We start from the raw sequence: 27573 nt of genomic DNA on the forward strand, positions 1-27573 counted from the left end.
CTCCCCCGTCCCTGGGATTCTCCAGGCAAGAACACTGGAGTGGGTTGCCATTTCCTTCTCCAATGCATGAAAGTGAAAAGTGAAAGTGAAGTCGCTCAGTCGTGTCCGACTCTTAGCGACCCCATGGACTGCAGCCTACCAGGCTCCTCCGTCCATGGGATTTTCCAGGCAAGAGTACTGGAGTAGGGTGCTATAAGTCAGACAAAGACAAATAACCATAAGATATCACATATATGTGGAATCTGAAATACAGAAATAAAGCTGTCTACAGAAGAGAAACAGATTCACGGGATGTCAAGGTGGAGAGGGTTACGACAGGGATAGATTGGGAGTTTGAGATTAGCAAATGCAAACTATTTTATAAATAGGATAGATAAGCAACAAGATTCTATTGTACAGCACAGGCAACTATACTCAGTATCCTGTGACACATCTTAGTGGAAAATAATATGAAAAAGAATACATATATGTGTATATTATATATATATATATATATATATATATATATATAACCGAATCACTTTGCAATACAGCAGAAATTTTAATATAACATTGTAAATCAACTATATACTTCAATCTCTGGAGTAGGAAATGGCAATCCACTCCAGCATTCTGCCTAGGAAATCCCATGGACAGAGGAGCCTGATGGGCTATAGTCCATGGGGCAGAAAGAGTCAGACACAACTGAGCATGCACACTGATACTTCAATAAAACTTTCTTTAAAAGTTCTCCCCCTCACACCATGAGAAAATTGGTCTCCCCTTCTCTGGAGAAAAAAATGGTGTTTACTCTGGAAACACTGCACACTATGATATTGGAAACTGCAGATACAGTTGGGGGTGAAGGGGGAAGGTGAAGCCCAATACGACAACACACAGGTTAAATGAAAACCATACTGAAAGGTGAAACACTCTGTCCCAAAACCTGTGCTTCATTTAACTCCCAGAACACCACCAGCCAAACTTCTAATATCGGGGCAAAAGACTGAGATATATCTTTGGAGAAACTGACCACACTGAGAGCGAAGGTACTAATTTGGGAGATGCAGGAACTACATTCTACAATACTGCTGGACCCAGAGCCCCTCTTCACAATGCGGCTTGCCAGTTCACCGATTCTTCCACCCAATCAGCTTTCTAGCACCTCATTCTTGAATGAATAGACAACCACAGATCACAGATAATGAAAGCCTCTAGTATAAGCTAGGATAGAGGGAAATCAGGAGGGGGATGGAAAAGTCAACTCAGAGGAAACAAGGATCATGACAGTTGAGGGCATGAAAGAAAAGGAAAGGTCAGGAAAGAATTAAAAAGAAAACACACAACTTTTGTTAGTATCTTCAAAAAGTTAAAGAAAACAGTGTAAAAATGAAGCATGAAATGGTAGGCTATGAAAAGAACCAAAAAAGAACTCTTGGAATTAAGATATGACTCTTGGAATTAAAAAGTTTATGGAAGGACTGGAAGATAAAGTTGCAGAAATACCCCAGAAAGTAGACAAAACACAAAGATAGAGAATACTAGAGAGAAAGAATAAGAAAATTACATTGGTCCAGAAAATTAAATAGTCAAATAATAGGTGTCCCCGTAACAGAGGAAACAGGAGGAAATACGTGATGAAAAACACTATAAAAACATGTCCCACATTTGAGTATCCAACAAAGTTAATGAAAATCCTCACAGCTCCCAATCTCACACCATTTACAAAAGTCAATTCAACAACATATGAAAGGCAAAATGATTAAGCTTTAAGAATATAATACCTTCATGAGTTGGAGGTAAGGACAGAATGCTAGAACAGAGCTCAAGGAGCCTTAAGCATGAAGGGAAGACACTGATTCATTTAACTGCATTAAAATTTATAAATCAGAAGATATGATTAAAGAGTTAAAAGACAAAACAGAAAACAGAATATATCTGCAACAGATATAACCCACAAAGGGTTTATATCAAGAATATAAAAGAAATTCCTATTAATCAATATGATTAAAAGGACAATACAATAGAAAATGGACTTGCACAGACAATCCACACAAATAGAAATCCAATGGCCAGTGAATATATGAAAAGATGCTCAACATTATCTGCAGTGAAACATACAAATTAAAACACGAGATAAATGTGAGCCCTAATGTAAGCTATGAACTTTGGTAAATTGCTTCAGTCGTGTTCAACTCTTTGCAATGCTTTGGACTGTAACCTGCCAGGCTCCCCTGTCCTTAGGATTCTCCAGGCATGAATACTGGACTGGATTGCCGTTTCTTTCTCCAGGGGATCTTCCTCACCCAGTAATCATAATCATAATAATAACATATCAATACTGGTTCATCAACTGTATTGAATATACCACATCAATGCAAGATGTTAATAAAAGGGGAAAACATGTGGGGCCAGAGAAAGAGTATATGGAAACTCTGTATTTTCTCTTCAATTTTTTATAAACCTAAAACTGCTCTAAGAAAGTCTATTAATTAAACACACACACACACACACACAATGAGATACCAACATACATGCACCACACTGACAAAAAATTTTAAAAGGCTGGTGATCTCAAGTGTTGGCAAGGATGTAGAGCAATGAGAACTCTCACTTACTATTAGTGGAAGTGTAAATGGATACAAATATTTTGGAAAACCACTTGGCACTATCTAATAAAGTTAAAGACAGGATTTCCACATGACCTCTCCTAAGTGTGTATCAATAGAAATGCATATACAAATGTATGAGAGCATGTGTAGGAGCGTGTTTATGCAGCCATCTTTTGTGAAAACCCCAAACTGGAAAAGTCCAAATGTCTATTAATATCAGTAACTGGAACAAAGGAAAACCAAGTTGCAATGAAACATGCACCCATACAGATGAATCTCAGAAACTTAATAATAAGTGAAAGAAACAAGTCCCCAAATACTATGCACAGTGGTATTTCATCCTCATGAATTTCACAAAATTAAAACTAAATTGTATTATTTAGAGATGTACACAAAAATGATAAACATATAAAGAAAAACAAGGAAGTGAATTCCACAAAACATAAGACAGTGGCTACCTAGCTGGGGGAAGGAAATGTGATCAAAGAGATTCAGCACACAAGAAGTGGGGCTGAAGGGGGAGTATCTTCTAAGATATTTGCAAAGTTCTATTTCTTAATCTCGTGGAGTTAGAAAAGGAAAAAATAAAAAAGAGCAAAACACGGAAAATTTAACTAGTCCCTCTGGTTTTGTAACTAGTGGTTGCTTGCATTCTCCATATCAGTCATTCTCATTGCAGCCACATTAGAAGACCAGTAAGCAGTTTTGAAATTAAAAGATGCTTACTCCTTGGAATCAAAGCTATGACCAACCTAGACAGCATATTAAAAAGCAGAGGCATTACGTTGTCAACAAAGGTCCGTCTAGTCAAGGCTATGGTTCTTCCAATAGTCACGTATGGATGTGAGAGCTGGACTATAAAGAGAGCTGAGAGCCGAAGAATTGACACTTTTGAACTGTGGTGTTGCAGAAGACTCTTGAGAGTCCCTTGGACTGCAAAGAGATCCAACCAGTCCATCCTAAAGGAGATCAGTCCTGGGTGTTCACTGGAAGGACTGATGTTGAAGCTGAAACTCCAATACTTTGGCTACCTCATGCAAAGAACTGACTCATTTGAAAAGATCCTGATGCTGGGAAAGATTGAGGGCAGGAGGAGAAGGGGATGATAGAGGATGAGATAGACGGTTGTATGGCATCACCGACTCAATGGACATGAGTTTGGGTGAACTCTGGGAGTTGGTGATGGACAGGGAGGCCTGGCGTGCTGTGGTTCATGGGGTCACAGAGTCAGACACGACTGAGCGACTGGACTGAACTGAACTGAACTGAAGCAAAGTTCTAGGGCCAGAAGAGACTAGCTCCCTCAAACTTTCATAGAACTCTGTGAACTGTTCCACTCTCCACCTTCATAAAGGGTTCTTAGGAGAGCTGTCTGGTTGAACCAGCGTCGTAAAGTGAGGGTAGTTGGCAACAATGTGGGGGGTACCAATAAGACTGACCGTTAAACTTTTTGTTAAAAGCAAAAATGAAATGAAGCAAGACCCTATGGTCTTTGCCCTCCACATCCTCCATCTGCCTTTTGTCTGTGGAAAAACTTATGCCAAAGAATAAGTTTAATCAAAGTGAGAAAATGTAGAACAAAAGAAAACAATCAAAGGAGACCAAATAATAATAGTTCAGTCATCAAGCAAAGTCAAGGACCTTTAGTTTCTCCTCAAGGGCTAAAGATAATATTCTGAGCCATATCCTGTGAGCTGCCCTGTAGATACTACAATGCTCACCATGTGGAAGAAGTTAACTGCATGATGACCAGACTGCAGCCATAAATAGGCTGCTACAGTTCTGAGAACTGGCCTCAAAAAAATGGAAACAAACCAACCCTGGAACTGAAGACTAACTTTACCCAAAACAATCAAAATGACGCTGGATTAGACCACCGATGATCTATTTCAAAATGACTGTCAGAGCTGATGGTGCTGCTTCTGCATGTAGCCCTCTCCCTGTGGCTCTCACGGCTTTTGCCCACTGGTTGTCAGTGGGGTGGAGGGAATCGGCTTTTCGACTGAAGTCGGCCCTCCTCCCCGATTGCCGGATTCCAAAATACGGCAAACTCTCCTTTCCACCAACCTGGCCTCTCTATTGGCTCTTGAGCAGCAGTTGGACTCCATTTTCAGTTCCAAAAGGATATGATCAATTCTAAGCAAAAATTTTCTTAGTGATTTAAGTATTTATTATTCAAGTGGCAAGAAATTTAAGAGCTATCTTTAACCTGATTGGTGGCATTAAGATATTGAGAGGAGAAAAAAAGAGTTGGATTAAGGATGGATAAATAGGCAAAAGGAATAAAATATTATAAATAAGTAACATAAATAACATAAAATACAAGAGAACATGCACTCTGCATAAATCCACTTTGATACTGTATCAGAAACTAGGGGTTATAATCAATCCATTATAAAGAAAAAAGTGTTCTGGAGCAAAAAAAAAAAAAAAGTATAAATTACAATTATTCTCACCACCACTACCAGAACATTAAATAATGTTTCTGATTGGTTCTTACCTCTGTAATGACGGTAACTCTCAGGACTAAGAAAATTTAGAGGACCGTGTTTTACTTCCCTACTTCCTCACTCAATGAGAATGGGTCACTCTCTCAAGAAAGCTGCATTCACAGTGGCATAGTTTAGTGCTAAGTTGCTTCAGTCATGTCCAACTTTGTGCGACCCATGGATTATAGCCCACCAGGCTCCCCTGTCCATGGGATTCTCCAAGCAAGAATACTGGAGTGGGTTGCTATGCCCCTCTTCAGGGGATCTTCCAGATCCAGGGATGGAACTCTTATCTCTTCTGTCTCCTGCATTGGCAGGTGGGTTCTTTATCACTAGCACCACCTAGGAAGCATAGAGTTGCATACAGTAAACCATATAATGCCTCCTTGCCCCACTTATCCACATTCTTATGCCACTGGATACAGGAAAATCCCACATAGGCCCACTCTCTGAACCCACCCCTCATTCACTTTCTCTGGAGTTTGAATTCTGGAAGGGAAGCCAGTTCATCAATGTTAAACTGAATCAAGACACATGTAGAAGACAAAAACCACAGATCAATAGAGTTCTAAGGAGACCCTAGGAGTCACTAGATCAGGCATGCATGATCAACTGGCATCCATGGGCTACATACAGTCTCCCAATATGACCTGTTTGACCCTCATGCTGATTTTTTAGAAATTAGAACCAGTTTCCAATACTTAAGAACCAGACAATTCTACAACGATCCAGATTTCTTGCTTTGCTTTAAAAATCTGGAGATTCTAACCACTCTGTGTCCCAAAACTTATGACATGACATGATCAGCCCCTGATGTAGCTCAAGATCCTCATTTTTCAGAATGGAAAAGCTGATGCTCAACAAAGGGAATTCACAGATATCACACAGTAAGTTAGAACCATTAATGAGATGAGAACAGAGGCTATCGGGCTCTTGACTACATAACCCTGGAGACAACCCTGGAGACGTCAGCCAACTTGCCAACACATCGTCCCTAACGCTCGGACCTGTCTAGTCATATAAGCCACAGAGCAATGTCTTGACGAGGAGCCTGGTCCACCTGCAAGGAGCTCAGGGATTCAGAAAGCTGAGAAAAGCATGGTTCTAAGCTTACCTTTCTACTTGCTGGACAGGAAGTAAACTCCTTTCATGGTTGCAGCTGCATGTCAGGGAGGCTGAGCACCAAATCCCCAGGAGGTTCTGATACTTTGTGAGCTGGGGAGGGAGGGGAACTGAGCGAGAGGAGGCCTGTGCGCCTCTACCTCCAGTCTGCACTTTAGTTAAAGTACACACTCTGTGTCTGTTCAGAATTGCCCTGTTTGGCCATGTGCCATGTTGATAAACATTTTCTCCGGATTTCCTGACTCCTCATCTAGCACACATCCTATTATATGCTATTGCTATCCTGCGTGCAGCTACTGATTTAAGGATTAGACTGGGATAAACATCAGAAAGAGATTAAAAAAAAAAAATGATTTCATTAAGAGAATGTTTCTCTGAAAGAAGACACTTTCTAATCAGATGTAAAGTAACTTTTTCCTATGGAGGTCAGAATTATATTTTACGTATGTATGTGAACTATGTAATTACTCCCCCCAAATCCTAAATTTATAAAGGCACAAAGCCTACGTAAGATAAAACTAAAAGTACAATTTTCATTTTATCTACTTCTGTACTATTTGAAAATTTAACAGGAAACAAGTATTACTGTTATACCCAATAAAAATACAGTAACATTTCTAGTTCGACTGAGATTAATTACATTAGCTATGATCTCTAATTTATATACCATTGGCTGAAGTATAATTACTGACAAGGGAAGTTGTTCCAGATATATTAGTTACGTGAACAAATTAAGTTGCAAAACTGTGTACCATCTACCACGTTTTTATCAAATATATAATACGTAAAATATCTACAAAACATCTGAACATTTTATTTTTAAAGGATAAGATATAAAAAGGAAAGACTAAGACAAAGGTACAAAATAAAATGAGGGAGAATATTAACACAGATAAAATCAATCCACTTCCTATAGGGAGGTCACAAAAGTTGGCCTTAAAATTTCTAGACATAGACAATAAAGGAAAACTAGCCTGAAGCTGAAGCTCCAATACTTTGGCTACCTGACGCAAACAGCTGACTCATTAGAAAAGACCGTGACGCTGGGAAAGATGGAAGGCAGGAGGAGAAGGGGACAACAGAGGATGAGATGGTCGGATGGCATCACCAACTCAATGGACACGAGTTTGAGCAAGCTCCAGAAGATGGTGAAGGACAAGGAAGCCTGGCATTCTGCAGTCCATGGGGTCACAAAGTGTCGGACGCAACTAATCGACTAAACAATAGCCAGATACGTGATCTGTAATGTCCACAAGGTAATGATAAACCAACTAGACTAAAGCCATACAAGTTTTCCTAACAGTAATAATAGTGACGCTTACATAGTGTTTATTGCATGCCTGGGAGTCATTCATTTAATCTTCTCTATGATGACCAAAGGGAGTGCAAAAACTACTAGCCCATTGTAAAGATGGGGAAACAGAGGCACACAGAAATTAATACATGACTTACCAAAGGTCACACAGGTGTTTAAATCCTGCCTGGAGTGCAGGCTCCAGAGTCTCCACAAATTCAATTTGAGGCTGAAATTCAGACAGAGTGACTTTTAACCACTGCAGGATCTCTTCCATCCCTCACAGGAAAAACTATGTTGTAAGACTAACATTCTCAAGATCAGTCTTACAGGAGGCACCGTGACACATTTTGGAAGGCTTTTCATTTTTTATTTAATTATTATTTTGCCATGCTACATAGCATGTGAGAAATCTTAGTTCCCCAACCAGGGATCAAACCCATGTCCCCTACAATGGAAGTTCGGAGTCCTACTCCCTGGACCGCCAGGCAAGTCCCTTGGAGGGCTTTTTAGATGGGACTGTACCTGTATAGCAATGGCACCCCACTCCAGTACTCTTGCCTGGAAAATCCCATGGATGGAGGAGCCTAGAAGGCTGCAGTCCATGGGGTCGCTGAGGGTTGGACAGGACTGAGCAACTTCACTTTCACTTTTCACTTTCCTGCATTGGAGAAGGAAATGGCAACCCACTCCAGGGTTCTTGCCTGGAGAATCCCAGGGACGGGGGAGCCTGGTGGGCTGCTGACTATGGGGTCACACAGAGTTGGACACGACTGAAGAGACTTAGCAGTAGCAGCAGCATACATGTATAACTGAATGGAAGGCAGCACCCTTTATCAGACCAACCCCCGTCCCACCCCCGGCCCCCTCCTACCCCCCGCCACCCCCGCTGCCACTTCTTAAACTCTCCAGCGGTTTTCTCCATTGGCCTGAGAATACCACCGATCCTCCCTACAACACACAAGGCCTTGAAGGATCCCCTTTAAAGCTTCACTTGTCACCTCTTGCCACTCTTCCCCTCAGTCTTGCTAAAGCAGCTTCCCACGTCTTCTTTCTCTGAACATGCTAAACTCATGTTTGCCTCTGGGCCTTTGCAACTGCTCTTTCTTGCCTGGAATCCCTTTCCACCCCCATGGTCTTTAAAAGGTGGTCTCTTCTTGTCATTCAGATCTCAGGTCAAATGTCTCTTTCTAAGAGAGCCCTTCCCCACCGTAACAATGCATGACCTCCCTTGTTCCCCCACCTCTAGTAACTCTATTAAATCAGGCTCTTTCATCTTCTTCATAGCACATTTATCACTCTTGGAAGCTGTTGCATTCACTAAATTTTTTATTGTTTGTCTTCACTACAAAGCCATAAGCTCTATGAGCAGGGGTAAATCTTGCCTATCTTATCCACTGCTGGATTTCCAGCACCTAGAACATGCTAATATATAACAGGTCCCCAGTAAATATTTATTGAGATTAAAAAATGAGTGAAGTCAAGGTGATCCTTACTGTGCTGCTTCTCATTTCAGTTATCTAGGCTGGCTATTCACACGGCCCAGATCCTTAACTGTTTGAAAGCATTGCTTCAGTGAGGACAGTGTAGGGAATATATGGCCTGCACAACCACCATTTGATGCTGGAATTCAGGCAGGATTGGTGCCCCCCCAAGTATTCCGGTCCAGCTGCAAACAAAAGGCCACCGCGGCATTCACCAGCTGGTGGGCAACGCTCCCGAGCAGAATTCAGCTGCTTGCCCAGGAGTTTGCATTTCAGAGCCGTGCACTGGACGGTTATCAAACATGTGTCAAGTGCCTGGAGCCCTTGGGAAAACAGAAGCAAAGAAACATCAATCATCTTGGCCGTACATCTGCCGAGCCTCGATACAGTTAATACCACTTCTTCAAGGAGCATGTATTTAAGTTTCCAGCTGCCACATCACGTTGGCTGCTACAGATCTAGGCCAACACAATGCTTATAAATACTGATTTGGCAGAGGACCAAGAATTCCCCACCTTTGTATCAACTAGGCTTCCATCGGTCCGAAGAAGCTGGACAGTGTTGGCACTCAGCTTTCTCTTATCTCTTCATCAACGATTAAAAAGATGAGAAGCAATGGAGGAGCAAAGCTTGTAGGAAACGTGTGCTCTAACCAAGATCAAAACCACAAGCTGAGGTCAGGGAAGGAGTTCCTATTCGGTAAGAAGAAACTTGTCAAATAGACACATACTTAATTTATTTCTCTCCGGTGAACATTCTCAAAGCAGCCCATGTCATTCAAAACAGTAGGCATTAAGGAAGATAACGCAGCGCTCCCTATAACAAATCTTATTAAATGATAATCCATCAAATGATGTGTTTCTCACATAACTGGCTTCTACCTTTTTTTTTTTAATATTATTTTCCCTTGACATTAAATGTGCTCATGTGCCTCTGCTGCTGCTGCTAAGTTGCTTCAGTCGTGTCTGACTCTGTGCGACCCTATGGACAGCAGCCCACCAGGCTCCTCCATCCCTGGGATTCTCCAGGCAAGAATACTGGAGTGGGTTGCCATTTCCTTCTCCAATGCATGCATGCATGCTAAGTTGCTTCAGTCGTGTCCGACTCTGTGCGACGCTATGGACAGCAGCCCACTAGGCTCCTCTGTCCACAGGATTCTCTAGGCAAGAATACTGGAGTGGGCTGCCATTTCCTTCTCCACATGTGCCTCAGTTATATCCTACTCTTTGAGGCCCCATGGACTGTAGCCCACCAGGCTATCTGTCCATGGAATTTTTCAGGCAAGAATACTAGAGTAGGTTGCCATTTTCTCCTCCAAGGGATCTTCCCAACCCAGGTATCAGAACATTGTCTCTTGCATTGCAGATGGATTCTTTACCACCGAACCGCTGAGAAATCCCCTTGACATTAGCAATATCTTCCTAAAGTGGTAGGTCTTTGACTAGCCTCATTACATACACATAGCCTTGTTTTATTTGAAAAGGTGGTCAAAATGTGCTTTGGCAAAGAAGAAAACTCACAAACAATTAATGTAGTGCTAATCCATAGCTGTACCCTAATTCCACTTAGAATTATAAAAAGGTCCCTGTAAAATCACACTAACTTGTAAAGAACCTCTCTTCCTGGCTCTGTGTCTTCTCTGAGTGGAAGCACAGAGGGATGAAGTAGATGAAATATGAGGTGATTTCACGTCCAGGAGGGTAGAGAAGGGAGCCCTTGAGTACCCAGTAAGCGCCTTGAGTATGTGGATTTCTAGATGTGCATAAAGAAAGAGATGCAAATAGGTGAGTCAGGGGCAGTGACCTGAAAAATGCCATGGGGCCAGGTGGGTCAGGAGAGGCGGGGGTGTGCAGTCATTGGCCAGATGGAGAAGAGATTGGGAGGAAGGGGCTCGCAGGGGAGTCTGCAATTGTCCCCATATGATTTAGACTACTAAAGCCACACTGAGCTGGTGCTTCAGTGATGGACAGGAATGGCAGCCCTCAGAAAAGGCTCTGGAGGAAGGCAAGTCACATGTCTATAGGCTAGAAAGGGGCAAGGGGTCTGCTTATCTTTTGAGAAGTTTCGGAGAAGACAAAGCACAAGAAATGTTGAGATGAACAGAGATGTCTTATCCAGATGTAATGATTAAGAAGTGAAATCACTCTTGTGCCTCTGGAATATACAATCTGTCCTCAGCTTCACCTCCTTCCAGCTCTACAAGGCCCAAATTTAGTCATCAGATCTTACCACTCTTTCTCGTAGCCACACAAAACCAGCACAAGTCCTAACAGCCCAAGTTAAGACCATTGCAACTGTCTCTCTGACTCTGCTTCAAATTCTTCAAACAAGGCAGCCAGAATTATCATGTCAAGAGAAAACAAACCAAAAAAAAAAAAAAAAAGGTTCCTCAGACCAGAAAAAGCTCCCTTAAAAGGTCACTGATAACTGATTAAACCAGTCAATCACTTGTAAAGATGCCCTTAACTAGTGCCTTTCCTTATCACCTATTCCCTGGCTCATCACTCTATCTCTAAAAACAAAACATACTCTCTCTCACATATATTATTGTAAACTGAACAGGCCTTATTTTCATAAACGTAATTTTCTCCATGTAAGGATTTCTTTCAACTCTTTCTGAATTGATTCCTATGCAATCTTTACGGCCTTTTAAGCTGACGAAGGCACTTGCTATGAGCCTTAAAACTCTTTGGAAAATTACAAAATACATAATTTCACAGACGAGGAAATAAAGAAGCCTTCCCTTTCATTTGCAATCAACCAAGATGACCAGTCATAACCCTGGTGAGTAAACACACCGAAAAAGGAGATTTCTTCGTGCTAAAAATCCAAATGGGGGAGGAAGACGCACTTGGGCACCAGAAAGCCACCTGCCGAGGCCTAGTGACAGCCGTGCTCTGCTGTGCTTAGTCACTCAGTCGAGTCCAACTCTTGCGCCCACATGGACTGTAGCCCGCCAGGCTTGTCTGTCCATGGGGATTTTTCAGGCAAGAATACTGGAATGGGTTGCCGTGCCCTCCTCCATGGTATTTTCCCAACCCAGGGAGACCCTGGTCTCCCGCACTGCAGGCAGATTCTTCACCATCTGAGCCATCAGGGAAGCCCATGAATACTGGAGTGAGTAGCCTATCCCTTCACCAGGGGATCTTGCCGACCCAGGAATCAAACCAGGGTCTCTGGCATTGCAGGCAGATTCTTTACTAGCTGAGTTACCAGGGAAGCCCCAGTGACAGCAGGCTCTGTAGTCTAATCTGCTGCCAAGAAGCCCTGTTTCTGCTTCACTGAACAGAAGAACGTGTGGCAGCTGGGCCTCCAGCGCTGGAACATCTACGGATGGCCTCAACCCTTGCAAAGTGGCAACGTGACAGGGGCAGCACCGAGTCCAAAGTCAACAAGCATGAGGACTCACGTGAAGTCTGCACAGTCAAGGGTAAACAGGAGCTACTGTCAACCTCTGAATTAAAACAGCTTGATTCTGAGTTTCAAACATTTTAAATTATGTGCGTTATACACGCTAAATTGGGGAAAAGGAGAGAATAGAGAAAAAAGACAATAATAAAAAATATTTACATCCTGCCAGCTAATAAGCACTGTTTTTATGTGGAATAAATTCTTTGAATTTTTTTAATATTATATATGTACGTAAATGGGCAGCTGTGCTGTGCTCAGTCGCTCAGTTGTGTCCAACTCTTTGCCATTCTGTGGACTGTAGCCCTCCAGACTGCTTTGTCCATGGAATACATCTTTTTTTAAAGCAAACCTGAGAATTCATACCCATTACCATGGTTATTATTAAAAAGAAAACCAAAAAAGTTAGCAAGGGTTAGTAAGGATGTGGAGAAGCTGAAACCCTTGTGTATTGCCGGTGGGAATGTAAAACAGTGCAGCAGCTATGAGAACCAGTGTGGCGTTTCCTCAAAGAGTCAAAAGTAGAATTATCATATGATCCGACAATTCCACTCCTGAGCACACACCTAAAAGAAACGAAAGCAGGAACTTGAACAGATATTTGTACATCCTTGTTCACAGCAGCATCATTCACAGTAGCCTAGGGATAAAAAATGTGGAAGTGTCAGTCACTCACTCGTGTCCAACTCTTAGAGACCCCATGGACAACAGGCTCCTCTGACCATGGACATCTCCAGGCAATACCGGATGGGTAACCATTCCCTTCTCCTGAGGATCTTCCCAACCCAGGGCCTAAACCAGGGTCTCCCACAGTGCAGGCAGATTCTTTACTGTCTGAGCCACCAGGGAAGCCCCAGCCAAAAGACAGCAGCAACCCAAATATCCAGATGAATGGATAAACAAATACCAGAATACTCTTCAGCCTTAAAAAGAAACCTCTGACTCATGGTACATCACCGATGAACCTTGAAGACATTATATGAAGTGAAATAAGCCTGTCACAAAGCGGCAAACAAGGTATGATTGAATTTATGTGAGGTATCTAGAATGGTCCAATTCACAGACAAAACGAGAATGGCAGTTGCCAGGAGCTGGAGGAGGGAGAACGGGGAGTTATTGTTTAATGGGTATGGGGTTTCAGTTTGAGGTGATAAAAAATGTTCTGGAGACAGACGGTGATGATAGCTGCACAGCAATGTGGTGTACTTTAACATCAGAGAACTGTACTCTTGTTTACTGAAATATAGCTGATTTACAAAGTTGTGTTACTTTCACATGTACAGCAAAGTGATTCAGTTATATATATATATATTTCAGTCTTTAGAACTATACTCTTTTTTAATATATTTAATTGGAAGATAGTTGCTTTACAATACTGAGTTGGTTTCTGCCATACATCAACATGAATCAGCCACAGAACAAGACTCTTAAAAATGGCTGAAATGGTAAATTTTACATATTTTTTACCAAAATAAAGGATCATCCTATCTGTAATTTGCTCTTTTCACTTCATTCGATACCATGAGTGTTAATAAAGGTACTCTGTCTGAGCATGCAGACATGATTGCAAAGTATTTGACTGTATTAAAGTACCATAATGGGTTTCACCAGTCCTGTGTGTTGGACAGTTATTAGGTTGCCTCTGATTTCTCTCTTCCCAAAAGACGTTGAATGATTCAATCGTGAGACGTATCAGGTCACAGTACATTCCTGATGATCCTTCTTTGGGATTCATTCTGGTCTTTCACAAATACACTGTAAATCTTCCACATCAGTCAGCAAAATTTCCTCACTATTAAGAAATATTTATTAACTACTTGTCCCTGGTAATATATTAATCATTAATAACAAAGATAATGATTGATACTTAATTTAAAATATTTGTTAAGTACTTATCTGTTTTCACACTTACTGGAGGAAGATTAGCAACATTACTGACAGAACATGACACCCTGGGCAAGATTCAAAATATCTCACAAGAGACTGAGAAAGGCACTGGTCACTCAGAGGAAAGGCTGGCTGGACTATGGGTCAGCCAGACCACTGCCCACCGCCTGATCAACCCCACAGAAACCATTTAACCAGGAGTATGGGATAAAATGGGAGTTCTAAAGTAAAATTTTCAGAACAGACCCTATTTTTTTGTCAGTTGCCCAAAGGAGAAAGGGGCTTCCCAGGTAGCGCAGTGGTAAAGAATCCACCTACCACTGCAGGAGATGCAAGAGACATGGGTTTGATCCCTGGGTCGGGAAGATCCCCTGGAGTAGGACATGGCAACCCACTCCAGTATTCTTGCCTGGAAAATTCCATGGACAGAGGAGCCTGGAAGGCTACAGTCATGGGGCCGCAAAGAGTCAGACACGATTGAGAACAAGGACACAAAGAAGGAAAAGCATAACTGGGGAAAGAGGAGCCAGACTCTAGACTGGTAAAGTTAAATACCCCTATGGAACACGGAAATGGACAGTCGAGAGGTTCTGTTGGATAAACTGGTCTAGAGGTCAGGAGAAAGATATGGTATCCAGCTCAAATGTGCACTTGGAAAAATCAGAGCACAGAGCTGGTCACTGAAATCTTTGAAAGCAGGGCTTTCAGACTTCTGTGGGCATCACCTGTTAATGTCAGAGTCCATTCTGCAGGTCTGGGAGAAGCCTGAAGCTTGCATTTCTGACAAGCTAGTGGGTGAAGGCCTATGGTGATGCTCAGACTATAAACTCAGGAATAAGGTGTCTTGAGGGTGGATAGAAAAGGAGACAAAGAGCAGGACTTCAAGGAACCCTGATGTTTAAGAGAAGATTAGGAGAAGAGGAGGCTGCAAGGAAATTGAGAAAGGAATGAGAAGTCCAAGAGAGTCTGGGATTACTGAGGTCAAAGAGGAAAGGAAGAGTATTGTAGCCCTGCTGATGGATCAGGTAAGACCTCAAGAAGAGGTACTTAGTCCACTTGGGCTATCACAACAAAACACCAACAGTGAACATTTATTCTCCCACAGTTCTGGAGTCTGCAAGTTCAAGATCAGGGTGCCAGCCTGCTCAGGTTCTAGTGAGAGCTCTCTGCCTGGCTCGCAGTCAGCCACCTTCTTGCTATGTGCTCACATGGCCTCTCCTTGGTGTGTGTATGGACAGAGAGATATTCCTCTGTCTCTACTTCTTGAAGTGAAGTGAAAGTCGCTCAGTCATGTCCAACTCTTTGCGACCCCATAGACTATACAGTCCATGGAATTCTCCAGGCCAGAATATTGGAGTGGGCAGCCGTTCCCTTCTCCAGGGGATCTTCCCAACCCAGGGATCGAACCCAGTTCTCCCGCACTGCAGGTGAATTATTTACTAGCTGAGCCACAAGGGAAGCCCAAGAATACTGGAGTGGGTAGCCTATCCCTTCTCCAGCGAGGAATCGAACCAGGGTCTCCTGCATTACAGGCGGATTCTTTATCAGCTCCGCTACCAGGGAAGCCCCTCTTCTTCTTACAAGGACACTAATCCGAAGTCCAATCATGGGCTCACCCTCATGATCTCACCTAAACCAAGTACCTCCCAAAGGCCTTACCTTCTAATACTATCACACTGGAGGTTAGGGCTTCAACGAGTGAATTGCAGGGGTGAGGGGAAGCAAGGAGGTGTACAAACACTGCACCCCTAACAGTGCTCACTGGACTTAGTCTGCTTGTGCTATCACAACAAAGCACCAACAGTAAACATTTATTCTCCCAATAAATGGGGTCTGCAAGTCCAAGATCACGGTGCCAGTCTGGTCGGATTCTAGTGATAGCTCTCTGCCTGACTTGCATCCCAGCTCCATGCAGCACCCTCAACATAGAAGAGAAGACAGGAGCTCCTGGGTGGGTACACCTGCCAAGAGGCTCTGGGAACAGAAATCCAGGCCACAAACATTCACATCCCTCACACCTGTTAATTTGCTAAAAGGATACTTGCCCTGGGCACTACCGCCTGAAGAGAACAGAGTCAGAGGGCTCAAATCCCTGCCAGCAGCCTGCATTCTCTGTCTCTAAAACTACCAATTTTGCCTCGCTTTTGCAGGCCCAGCAGAAGTTCCGTTTGTGAAAACTGAAGACAAGTGCAATTGCAAATGCTTCTTGTCCCCATATTACCACAAGAAGCTCAAAGAAAAGGCACATGGGCTCCCAGGTCCAAGCTCCCAGGTTTGTTATTCTAGTTGGTCACTCTGCAGAAAGCCCTGCAAGAGCCTCACTCCCTTGGAATGGCTTCCTGGGGAGTTCCACGCTCAGCTCATGGTTCTCTGGTCCCAGCCTTGGGATCCACTGATGAGGGCAGCCATAAACTGCACTTAGCCATTATGAGTTAACCTTGGAAAGTCATCACAGTCAATATGAGAGACGGGATCTCCCACAGTGCTTTATTCTCAATTAAAAGTAAAGTCAAATAAACCAGGAGCTGCCTTGTACAGCCAACAATATTTTATATTGCAGTTATTAGAAAAATTAAGACAACAGACCAAGCAGAATGCTAATAAGAAGCTGTCTCAACCTCCATTCCAACAATTCCAATAATCTCATTTATTTTTCCATTTATTTATTTATTCATTTATCCAGAAATATCGGCTATGTGAAAAAGGCCTAAAAGCTAACAACACCAAAATCTATGCAATTTATTCATAGAAACACATCAATGTGTCTGATTCACTTACTGTAGAGATAATTCTAACTGGTTAGTTATCTGTTTTTCAAGGCAGCAACAAATTAGAATGTAAATTCCAGAGCAGGGATTTTTTAGGGTTTGTTCACTGATGTATCCCTAACACTGAGAACAGAACTCAAGTATCTAATGGATGGTGAGAGAGGGAACCTTTACATATTCTCCTCAATTTTATACCATATTATGTCACCACTCAGCTACTTCATATACTTGAGCCCCCAAAGACCTCTGATTCCGCAGACACTGGTTTCAGTGCCATGACAGAACACTGGCTTGTGAATGGACATTCTAAATATTAATAACTAATACAAATTCTAGTAGGAATAAAAATATTCCCTCTGTGATCTTGCTTCCACTGGTTATTTGCTTAGCCGCTTATTTTTCCCAGAAAAATAAATGTCTACTTTGTTTCTTTCAAGATTATAAACTCGTTCACACTAGTTATTGGGGTAAATAGGTTGAATTGAGCTGGAAAGGGAAATTTTATCTTGGTCTTCAACATTTGAAGGCTCTCCAAACTGAAATCCACCTGGAGAGAAACAGAGTCTTGCAAAAATTGATAAACAGAAGCCTCAGTTAAAGAATCAGGAGATGAGAAAGGGGAGCATTTAAGCCCTGTGATGATAACATAGTCCAGCCGGAAGAAGAAACACTTCTCTTCTTTCCCGGCAACAGCTCAGCCAACTAAAAGCCATGGACTCAGTGTTTACTCTAGCCCTCCCAACTTCATTTTCCTCTCCCCTGGCTGTGTAGAGACTTACACGTGGCTCACCATGGTTGCAGACCCCAAACTGCAATTCTCTACTGATCCTGAATAAATCCATCTTGGTGAGAGAACTATCTGGCAGTTTATTTGTCTTAGGTCAACTGTGTTTAATTGTATATAATCCCCTCTCATCACCTGGCATATCATAAGAACTAAGTGGCACCGTAATTACCCATTTGAAACATAGCACTTTTTTGGATTAACATTCTGATTAAGTTACAACAGTTTTGCGGCCAATCCGATATTTCCAATAATGGCCAGGAATCTACTAAATCCACGACATGCAAACAGCTCTTGCCAAGGTCTAATTCAAGAAAGATTCAAATGTTTAAGAGTCATTTTTTAAAAATTCAAAATGAAAATAGCTTATTGAATTCTATTGGAAGAATGGGGAGATTAAAAATGTACGTTCTCATAACCCAGAACACCAACTTTATTGAACAGGAGACTCACTACTTCTTTAATCAAGAAGTTCCTGTCTGGGCATCTCTAAGAAATAGCCCTGCAAGGGCAATTGGGTAGTTTTTCTGGTCTTTCATATTTATATATAACTCTACCATTCATGGGTTTCCCCAATGGCTCAGTGGTAAAAAAAAAAAAAAAAAAAAATCCGCCTATCGTGCAGGAGATATAGTAGACAGTTTTGATCCTTGGGTCAGGAAGATGCCCCGGAGGAGAAAATGGCAACTCACTCCAGTATTCTTGCCTGAAAAATCCCATAGACAAGGAGCCTGGCAGGCTACAGTTTAAAGAGTCAGACATAACTGAGAATGAGCTACCATTCACAAAGTGGGTTATCAGGCATCACTCGTTCTCTAAACCACTCCTCAAGGGATTGATTCCCATGTTCCCACAATAACAGAAATTATAAGTTGCCCCACAGACTTAAAAACAACTTTTCAAGATGAAGGAAAAATTAAGAAACTCCCCGGATATTAAATATATTCATCTACTGCTAATCACGTCTTATTTCAGAAACATTAAAACAAGAAGCCCAAACAGTGTACCTTAGAAACCGAGACTAGAATCTTCTGATCTTCACGGGACTTGCCCAAAGCCACTCGATGATGTGACTAGGGCTAGCGCATCTTCATTTCTGTCGTGCAACAGTAGCCCTGGTACATACGGGCACTGGGAAACAGAGATGAGCAAACGTCCTCCCCACCTCTCACTGGCAGGGGCTCTGCTCTCTACTCGGGCAAGGCAGGACAGAGCAAGGCAGGAAGTCAGGGCAGCACAGATGACTCTCCTTCCCCAAAAGCACTGGCTCCCTGGACACTCAACTGCAGCTAAACCTGGGAGGATCCTGGTTCCCAGAGCCCAGCACCTCACTAGCCTCACCCAGGTAGGTCCTGGAGAGGACAATGCATTCCTGAGCCCCACCTCTGCCCTCTCGGCAGTTCTCACTGGAGACAGGCATGCCTGGCTCCTTTAGGTAATCTGTCCATGCAGAGAAGGTGGCCAGGGAGCATACCCACCAAACAGTTAGCTGTGTAGGCCTGTGCCAAGCGAGAAGCAGAGGTGGGGTGGGGAAGTAGTAGGCCCTTTATTCCCTTCTGCAAAGTCTGAATGATTTTAGAGGTAATTTTGAAAATGATAATCTGGAAAAAAGAAGCCAAGAGAAGCAAACACAAATTGTGCAATTTGGATATAGAAAGGTTTGGGTTGAAATCTGGGCTCTCCTATTGACTTGCTGGGTAACCAGGTCTCCATATTCTATCCACTTCACAGGGCTATTCCAAACAATGTAGAACCTCTCTGCCTCCCCTCTCCACCATCCTGGTCACACTGTGTGGTCAGTCTGTTAATCGGTTCCTCCAAGTGGTCCCACTCTTTGCTTTTTCCTATTATCACATATGGCATATTAGTGTTTAAAATTACCGGGGGAAATACACAGACAGAGAACACAATTTGTATCATATACACTCCACTCCCAACTATGATTTTTAAGAATCTGTTTAAATATAGTGGCAGTTCCTTCCTCTGACTTTCTGTTGCTACGTAGCTCTGTATCTTGTAGACAATGGGAAGACTTGGGGAGAAGTATTTTAGGAATTGTTGAAAGAATTACACGGGGTCATAGGAATGAGTCTTGCTACTTGCTCCTCAAAACCAATAACAACTATTTCATGTTCACATTGCACCAGCAAAAAAAAAAAAGAAACAGTATCTCTCACTTAATTTTTCCCATCAGTTTATTCACAGAATGTCTTAAGAGTATAGCAGAGGTCCCAGCATGAGGGCCAGAACCATGAATAAAAAGCAGATGTGCCTGAAAAATAGGCCTTTAGGGAGCCCATGTGCATGCAGATCAAGAAGTCTCAGGAGGGAATTCCCTGGCAGTCCAGTGGTTAAGATTCCCTGCTTCCACTGCAGGAGACACGAATTCAGTCCCTGGTTGGGGGAACTAAGATCCCACATGCCACGCAGTGTGGCCCAAAACAAGCAAAAACAACAGACCAAAATAAACAAGAAGCCTCACGAGCAGGAACTCACACTATGGACAGGATGAATCAAGATGCATAAGCTCAGTTTCTCTTCTGAACTTTACAACTAATGGGGAGGAATGGATGTGGGCTGAATTTCCTCAACATCCAGTACAAGTGGAGCCATGCAAGCACTATTTTTATGATAAGTGCAAAAGGGGCCTAGGGAAAAAGTACGTTATATTGTATCAGAAAAAACAGTTCAGATTTTCTGGAAATCTTTTATGGTCTTAGGCACTTATTATGAAATAGCAGAATGAAAAAACACATAATCCTCAAATAACACTACACACAAGTATGGCATTTTCATCACTCAAAAGCCTTCCATGAGTCAATCAAGTAACTCATAACAATCTCAAACTCCATCACCCGGCTATTCTCCTTCAAAGAAACTATCGTAAGGATATAAACCAAAATACTCCTCCAGGAAACGTTCACTCCACAACATTGTTCAGAGCAAGGCAATATGCAGCATTCGAACAAATGATGCCCCACACTCACTGACTTCATTACCTGCTAGATCTTTTGACCATGAAGCCTCCATACAATACAAATTCAGTCTTGACCTCTTCATAAGGCTCAGATGACACAATAGATACAAGAACCTGAGAAACCTTTGTAAACCCCTCTACTATTTCAAAGGCATAAATATGCAAAAAGCTTATACTTGGGAAAAGAAAGCAACAGCAGAAAGAAAAGCGTCACGTGTTCTAAAAGCACACATACACCCATGTTGTGCAAATCTCCAGAGCGGTGAGCCCTGAACTAGTGAGCCAAAGATGACGAGCGACAGGTAACCGAACAAAGGCCAAAGCAATGGATGCCCTGGCTGAAACCGAGCCCACAGCTGTTCACCGTCCCTACCTTGAGCTGTGCTGTTGCAATTTCTGCTTAACTGAAACCAGAAATAAAACGTTTTGTAGGATGCCTCGAGTTGCTTGGTATGTGGTTCATGAATAATAAAGAGCATGTGTTTAAGCCTGTAACATGCAAATGTCAGTAAATAAAAGTTGTTACTCTTGTTAATCATTATCGATGCCATTATTATTATTAAATAAATAATTATCATTTGTATAGCTCCTTAAAGTTTATATAAAATGTGGTCTGACAATGATCCTATAAGAGAAAAAGAGGCTCACAGAATTTGGTAATTTATTCAAGGTCACACTGCCAGCAAATGCTGAAGTTGGGATTTGACTTCCATTTGAGGTGTTTTCCCCTTGATGAGTCTGGAATCTTAAGAATTGCCTCAAGAGTTCTTTCTGGACTCTTGGACATGATTCCCAAAATCCAGTCCTTCCTAAATGGCTAACCAAGAACTACAACAATCCTGTTCCCCCTGTCAGTCACAGACTGACTTAAGGATAGGGCAGTGACTTGAGGAAAAGTCTTTTGGGAGATTCTGAGAAAGGTTTCCACACTACTGAGGAGATAAGAAGACATGGCTTCTTCCCTTCCCCTCGATGTTTTCTATCTCAATATGAACCTTGAAGCTATATTCCATCTCGGGATCATGAGAGTCAGGCTGAAATCAAACCAATACAGGGCAGGAACAAAGCTAAAAGAATCAGAGAGAAACAAACGCAGAGCCAGACACTCTGCTCCTGACTACACTCTGCTTCTACTACACAAAGGAATTCTCTTCCTGACTAGGAAAGTTAGAGTTTCTGTTCCTCACACCCAAAATATCCTACCTGATACATTATCGACACGTGCCACCTTGTATCAGACCAAGCTTACATATTTTTTTTCCCCATGTAGTAGCTTCATATCTTCACATGTGGGGATTTCTAAGCTTACATCAGATGTAATTTTGATTTCCCGAAATCCTAAATGGGCAGAAGGAAAAAGGAGACAGTGGTATGCACAGCTGTACAAAGGGAACATATACAGCTGGTTCCCACCACACGGCTAACTATAGAAGCAAAGGACACCACGCTGAGTCAGTGAAGTTTCCGGCCCCTCTCCCACGATCCCCACCCCCATAAATCACAACAAAGCTCGAAGCCTAATGATCTCAACTGCCTCTCTGTGCCCAGAGAGAGCACCACACAGCACACGACCAGAAGAAAAGAAAAAGGAAGGAGAAGGAAGAGGAGGAGGTGATTTCATAACAGCATGCCCTCCTTTCTTTCCAAGGTGATAACAGCAATTTGGCTAAGCACCCAAAATTCCTTGTGAAATGTGTTGTTTTGTCAATTAACACTTCACATTCTTTTTTAAAAAATTACAACGCAGAGAACCTACTATATTGCTCAGGAACTCTACTCAGTGCTCTGTGGTGACCTAAAGGGGAAGGAAATCCAAAAAAGAGTGGATATATGTATACGTGTAGCTGATTCACTTTGCTGCACAGCAGAAATTGACACTATATTGTAAAGCAACCATACTCCAATAAAAATTAACTTAAAAGTAAATAAATAAAACAATGTAATAGTATCATGAAATTCAAAAAATTACAGTGCAAAATAGAAGTAATTCAACAGTTCTCTGCCAATGTTCTACTGAGACCACTGAAGTGATTTTTATTGCATGTCAGGTATCAGCAACCCTTATGTGCCTTTCCCTAAAACTATAACACACTTGAGTTGTAGCTTTCTAAACTCTAGACCAGTCTTCAGAGCTTCTCAGCACCACCCTCCCAGGAGAAGCAGGGTCCCCCTCTCCTGTTTGCTTTTATTGGCATCCTAATTATAATTGCTTTTTTTTTTAACTGAATATTTTCTGTGACAAACATGCATGAAAGTGCTTTCCCCAAGTCTGTTTATTATAAACACATAGCGAGGATTATGTTCATTGTTATTATTACCTTTGGTCCTTGCATTGAATTATTTTGTATAAATATTCTATTATTGACTACCTACAACAGCTCTCACATCTAATTTCTTTTGCTCATCTAGTTTCTACCCTACAGTTGTTCAAAATCAAAACAAGAAAAACTTGTAAAGCCCTATCACTTAAGCAGGAGGATTTAGTAAAAGGCTAACTTGATTGCTTGTATTATTCAGTGAACTAATCCTTGAAATGTTTTTAGAATTAATGGCTTTTTTATTCAGTAAATCAGAATCCACAGAAGAAAAAAAAACATCTACCCAATATCTCTAGTGATGTCAGCCTCGACCTTGACCTCATGAGGTTTACCTCCAATCCACTTGAGTCATCTCCTCCCAAAGCCACAACATCAACTTATCATCACCTGTGCCTATCCTTCTTTTTTTTTTTAATCCTCACTTCTGAAATGTGGGGTTGTTGTGGGAATGAAATATCCCTCTCTAAGCCCAGCTTTCTATGCTCCCCAAGACTCTAGTTCCTCCAATCCTATTGCACCTAGCTTTCAACCTCCTTGAACCCTCGGGCCCCTTGATTCTCCCTTTTCTCCCATGTCATCAGCCAATCCTGCTCTAGATTCCTTCTCCTTAGAGGCTAAAGCTCATGATCCATCATATCCATTGCTCTCTTTCTGGCATCCCCAACCCTTCCAAGCCACCAATCTCCCACTCCACATCAGTCCAAACATCCAAACATTTCCACTCCTATAACTGGTAAGGCATGTTTTGCTAGAGGCACTCTCTCAACCTTGCAGATTAATGGTGTGACACAATTATGATTTCCAACACAGGCTAAGTGCTTGGAGTGACTCAACAACAATATGTTACACCAATTCCATAAGCACTTGGGTTGAAAATCTTAAGTACTCAACGCACCTGCCATGTCCAGCAGGAGAGTACAGTGGGGAAGAGCCTTGCATCCTGGCTCTGCCCCTTAGTAGCTTAAGACAGACAACTTGCTTAACCCTTCTATGCTTTGTCTCATTTGTAAAATTAGGATAGTAATTCCATCTTTAAAGTGTTGTTGCAAGAAATTAGCGAGTTAATATATGTAATTTTAACAAAGCTTAGATAATAAAAATTGTCCAAAACTATTGGTGTCAGTTACTATTTTAGAGAGAATTGGGGCCACTGGACAGGAAGAATGAGAGAAAAGAAAGAAGGGAAATGACAGAAAGAGAAGGGGTGAAAATTCCCCTTCTGCCTTCCCATCCTTTTTAGCTACCTCCAATCATTTTCTTTCTTCATGTTCCCAGCCTCTTAAGAACCTGTCTAGGCTGACTGTCTCCTCACCCCTTTTTTCATTCCCATCTCCATGCAATGGAATTTGCCACCTGCCTCCATACACACCATACAAGCTATTTTTGACATTATCACCAATGACTCCCAATTGTCAGTGATAGCTGTGCCATCCTTGATTAACTGACCCTCTCTGTATCATCTGACCCTGTTGACTTCTCTCTCATTGTTGAACTCTTTCTCCCCTGAATTTCCATGACAGGAGTCTCTCCTGTTGAGTTTCCTCCCCTCAAACCTGTACTTCCCAATTCTCTGGCTAGATCCTTCCTCCTCTGACCACTCATTAGATTTAATTCATTCATTTTGTGCTCAACCCTGTCCTACTCTTTGCGACCCAATGGACTGTAGCCCACCAGGCTCCTCTGTCCATGGGATTCTCCAGGCAAGAACACTGGAGTGGGTCGCCATTTCCTCCTCCAGGGGATCTTCCCAGCCTCGGGAGCAAACCCAAGTCTCCTGCGTCTCCTGCATCACAGGCGGATTCTTTACTGCTGAGCCACCAAGGAAGCGTTTATTCGTTTTTTCAACACGTGTACTGAACACTTACCAAAGGGCAGGTACCATGACAGCTGGTGGAACCAGTTAGGCAGGGACAGCTGAAACACAGCTCCAGAGGGCTCTATTCACCGTGAGATGCAATGACTCAGACATCTGAGTGGTACTTCAGACATCTGAAGTTGTGTGATAGCCATGACATGACTTAGCTCTTGCCCTCACACTTTTTCTAGGGAAAAGATCAGCACATAACTAGACAATCAGAAAACATAAAGAAAGGTACAGTGACCAAGGGAGAATGTGAACACACTATAGTGACTCTTGAAAGCATAAGTTTTTGATCCATTTCACACTTCACTCTTCACATGCTGCTGCTGTGCTAAGTCACTTCAGTCGTGTCCGACTCAGTGACCCCATGGACTGCAGCCCACCAGACTCCTCTGTCCGTGGGATTTTCCAGCCAAGAGTACTGGAGTAGGATGCCATTGCCTTCTCCGACTCTTCACATACTGCCCAGGAAATTACATCCCATCATGGGATGTAATTAACTGAACCTAGTAGCCAATGATGCCCAAATTTTGCATTATTTGCATAGAATATTATATTGCCTACCAAACTTCTCTACCACATGTCCTAGAGGGCACCAAGCACCAAAAATATAAATATAAACAAAGCAGAAGTCTTACCCTGAGGCATTAATCTTACTTCCCATCCATATCACAGCAGCACACTCGCGGATTTGTCACCCTCTTGGACTTTCTAGAAGCCCGATTGTCATCTGTTAAACACAAGCTGATTTTATCAGCAAACCCCTAGTCCTACCCAACTCCCGTGTTTAAAAGCTTTCAAGGATTATTCGTAGGAGCCAAAGCAAAACTGAAATTCCTTCTACCTTAGTGTCCCTAAATGACCTAGCTCCTGCCTGCTCTTCCGGCACCTACGTAGTCACATATAACACACCCTGCATGCCAGCCACTCCAAAGCACCCTGAAGAACCAGGCAGTTCTTTCAATTTACTGTCCTTTCCACCTCATTGCCTTTGTACCTACTGTTCCTGTTGCCTAGAACTGCCCTTCCTCCGGCTGTTCACCTCATGAATTTCTACAATTGTTTGACCACTCTAGGCAGAGTTAAGTGCCTCTGTCTCTGAACTCCCATGGAAGGCGATCACTTCTGGGACTCATCATTGCTATGATTCTTTGTCCACACACTCGTCTCCCTGAGGACAATGTAAGCCTCCGAGAAAGAACCCTGCCTGTTCTCTGTGGTTCCTCAGCATTGGGGGCCGTGTCTAGCACGTGCTGTGTACTCAGCCTGGTAAAGAGGTAAACTCACTGAGTTAACATCCCTTAATCACAATACCGGGCTTCCCTGGTGGCTCAGTAGTAAAGAACCCACCTGCCAATGCAGGAGATATAAGAAAGGTGGGTTTGATCCCTGGGTCAGGAAGATCTTCTGGAGAAGGAAATGGCAACTCATTCTAGTAATCTTGCCTGGGAAATCACATGGATAGAGGAGCCTAGTGGGCTACTTAGCAACTAAACCACAACAATAACCACAATATTCTTTATTAGGGGCTTTTTTTTTTTTTTTTGCCAAACTGTGCATTTTGCAGGATCTTGGTTCCACAATCAGGGATCAAACCCAAGTCCTAACTACAGGCCAGCCAGAGAATTCCCCAAAAGAGAATTTTAAGAGTATTAAAACTATTAAAAAAAAAAAAAACTAAACTGAAACTTTTCCTTAATATAAGCTGTATTTGGAACCAATTAGGTATACTATGGGGCTTCCCAGGTGGCCCAGACGGTAAAGCCTACAATGCAGGAGACCTGGGTTCAATCCCCGGGTTGGGAAGATCCCCTGGAGGGGGGCATGGCAACCCACTCCCGTATTCTTGCCTCAAGAATCCCCATGGACAGAGGAGCCTGGCAGGCTACAGTCCATGGGGTCGCAAAGAGTCAAACACGACTGAGCAACTAAGCACAGCACAGCACAGGTATCTTATCGTGCAAGAATTTATAAAGAGAGCAGAATATATCAGGACACTTCTGAGATGCCAATCTGGTGGCATAAGATGACTCAATTTGAAATTCTAGAATTTGAAATTCTAGTTAGACCTCCATCTCTAATAAAATTAAATATATGGGGAGATCAGCCCTGGGATTTCTTTGGAAGGAAGGATGTTAAAGCTGAAACTCCAGTACTTTGGCCACCTCATGTGAAGAGTTGACTCATTGGAAAAGACTCTGATGATGGGAGGGATTGAGGGCAAGAAGAGAAGGGGACGACAGAGGATGAGATGGCTGGATGGCATCACTGACTCGATGGATGTGAGTCTCAGTGAATTTCGGGAGTTGGTGATGGACAGGGAGGCCTGGCGTGCTGCGATTCATGGGGTCGCAAAGAGTCGGACACGACTGAGCGACTGATCTGATCTGATATTTTATGTGAATGTGGAAGATAATCAAAGAAGTCAACCTAAAGAAGTAAAAAAGGAATAACCCATATTAGAAGATAATATAAAAAAAGAATATATACATATGTATAACTGAATAAACCTGAAATGAATATAGCATTGTAAATCAACTATATTTCGATAAAATTTTTGTTAAAAGAAGTGGGAAATGTGTGGGGCTTA

At 42.4% G+C, this 27573-nt stretch overlaps 1 protein-coding gene across 7 annotated transcripts in view; it reads right to left on the minus strand.

Moving 5' to 3' along the window:
• Positions 1-27573, minus strand: part of SLC16A12 (solute carrier family 16 member 12) — a 99783-nt gene that overhangs the window by 62771 nt on the left and 9439 nt on the right. For 3 of the 7 annotated variants that reach the window (XM_086378479.1, XM_086378477.1, XM_086378471.1), the window contains exon 2: positions 7655-7725. The exons of the other annotated variants lie outside the window; for them this stretch is intronic. The gene's annotated coding sequence lies outside the window, so the exon portion shown is untranslated. The remainder of the gene's footprint in view (positions 1-7654; positions 7726-27573) is intronic. 7 annotated transcript variants of the gene reach the window in all.

Source organism: Bos grunniens, chromosome 26 (assembly GCF_055505025.1).
Source record: "Bos grunniens cultivar Pamir isolate PY7600 chromosome 26, Bosgru_T2T1.0, whole genome shotgun sequence".
Classification (NCBI taxonomy): domain Eukaryota; kingdom Metazoa; phylum Chordata; class Mammalia; order Artiodactyla; family Bovidae; genus Bos; species Bos grunniens.